The sequence below is a fragment of the Octopus sinensis genome, linkage group LG14, assembly GCF_006345805.1.
Source record: "Octopus sinensis linkage group LG14, ASM634580v1, whole genome shotgun sequence".
NCBI classification, from domain to species: domain Eukaryota; kingdom Metazoa; phylum Mollusca; class Cephalopoda; order Octopoda; family Octopodidae; genus Octopus; species Octopus sinensis.
The window spans coordinates 67,971,405-67,973,904 of record NC_043010.1 but is presented as its reverse complement, the minus strand read 5'-3'; the positions used below and the strand labels follow the sequence as shown (position 1 = coordinate 67,973,904).

The 2,500-nt window shown below is 38.3% G+C and overlaps 1 protein-coding gene across 2 annotated transcripts in view; it reads right to left on the bottom strand.

Annotated features, from left to right (window-relative positions):
• Window positions 1-2,500, bottom strand: part of LOC115218922 (rhotekin-2) — a 222,585-nt gene that overhangs the window by 187,445 nt on the left and 32,640 nt on the right. The window lies entirely within an intron of this gene.

The following is a 2,500-nucleotide window of genomic DNA, read 5'->3' as shown; positions in this document are numbered from 1 at the left end:
CGTGTGTATGTGTGTGTGCGTGAGAGACGAAAATACTGTTGTGTATGTGATGAAAACACTGAATGAGTGAGTGAGTGAGTGAGTGATAAGTTAAGTGACAGAGAGAGAGAGAGAGAGAGAGAGAGAAAGAGGCAAGTTCCACTTCTGTTGTATTCCAATATGCGAAGCTTGGTTTGTCAAAAAGTCCTCGATGAATGAGGGAAAACACACAGAGGGGGAGGGAGATAAAGATGTGAGCATATATAATATATAAGTATATCTGTGTATATATGTGTGTGTGTGGAGACACAGAAAGTCCCTCAACTATAGATATATTAGCACAGTACTATATTAGTTTTGTTTCGGGCTTGTTTGTCTTTTTCGTTTTACATATACATTCATACATACATACATACATACATACAAATAAGTGTTTTGTTACAAGACTAGAAATGATGACTTTTGGTGAGGATTTTTAATGGTTGAGGGAATGTATGCCAAAGCGCATATACACATATATACATATATATATATTATATATTATATATATACGTATATGTATATAATGGTGGGTGGGGAAAACTATCTGCGTCGTCCTTCCGTTTTGGAGTTTTCTAGCACGACCCCCACCAACCAAAATGCCTTGAAAACACTAGCAGACTTCTCTCAGCAGCCAAGAGAATTATTATATGGTGTCCCAGCTTGCAACAGCCATTCTCTTCCTCTTTGCCACCCTCACACACACAGACACACACACACACACACACACATTCTAATTCACCCTGCTCTTCTCTCCTCTTAATTTACTCTAACCGTTATTTATTATTATTTTTATATATATATATAATATATATATATTATATATATATATATATATATATAGGCGGAAAAGGAGTTTGAAAATGTTTACGTTTTTTCTGAGTCCTTGTTTTCCCGTCTTTCCATTTGAATTCTTATTTGTTATTGTGTGTGTGTGTGCTGTTCCTCTTAATTTTATTGTCATATTTCTAAAACCTTCTCTCCTCCTTTTAATATGTTGTTTTGGCGATCTTTCGTCTCTAGTAGACCTTTCCGTCGATTTCCGTAAAAAAATTTTTTTTTTTACATATGGGCTTGCGGGAACTTTTGAAGTAATATACATACATACATATACACATACACCGAGTAAAAAATTTCAGTTATCTCTCTCTTTCACACATTACTCTGTCTCTTCACACACACTAACAGAAGCACTTCACTTACACAACATACTGCCTGTCTCCCACACCCCATCAAACACACACCACACACACACACACACACACACACACACACATGTACATCAATGCTTCCCATGCACGGTAACTTCAAAAGAATTTCCCTCGTCATACAATCGCTTTCTCTTAGTCTCTTTCGCTCTCATTACTTCAAAAGTTCCCGCAAGCCCATATGTAAAAAAAAAAAATTTTTACGGAAATCGACGGAAAGGTCTACTAGAGACGAAAAATTGCCCTTGTTTTTGTTTGTATGGTTTTAGAGGGGGGAATTGGGGGTTTTTATTCTCACTTAAACGTGTGCGCACGCGAAGTTATGGAAAGATAGAAATACCTATTTCTTTACTGCCCACAAGGGGCTAAACATAGAGGGGACAAACAAGGACAGACATAGGTATTAAGTCGATTACATCGACCCCAGTGCGTAACTGGTACTTAATTTATCGACCCCGAATGGATGAAAGGCAAAGTCGACCTCGGCGGAATTTGAACTCACAACGTAACGGCAGACGAAATACCGCTAAGCATTTCGCCCGGCGTGCTAACGTTTCTGCCTATTTCTTTACTGCCTACAAGGGGCTAAACATAGAGGGGACAAATAAGAACAGACAAAGGGATTAAGTGGATTACATCGATCACCAGTGGGGGAAACTGGTACTTTATTTATCGACCCCCGAAAGGATGGAAAGATAGAAATGAAGAGAAAAAGTAACGAGTTTGTCATAAAAGTGTGTGTGTGTAAGAAGGAGTTTTTAAAATATAGAAAGTAAGAAGTGTGTTTGAAAAGAGAGAATGTTTTTTTTTTTTAAATGGTGAAAAAAAGAGAGAAAGTGCAATGATAGATAGAAAGCTAGAATGAAGTCTGATAGAACGAAGAGATAGAATTTATATATAAAAAAAAAAAACAATGAGAAGAAAGAAAGAAAGAAAGAAAGAAAGAAGGAAAGACGGGGGGGAAAGAGAAAGTAGAAGAGAAGAGGCAAAGAGATTAGAAAGAAAATATGGTTTCATATTTCTATCATAATCGTTCGCCACAGCCACCACCCTCTCTCTCTCCACGTTTATCATTCCTCTTTACGTTCTGTATATAACATTGCCCCAACCCACCCCACCCACCGACCCACCACCTTCCACCCATCCCCCCCATCTCAAATCTTTCCGTCTTTCTCGCCGCCGCCGCACCCCCCACTGCCACCCCCCATCTCGAGTTTAACCTATCAGTTCACTCATATTTATATCTTCACCTCTACAGTTGATGAAGATAATTT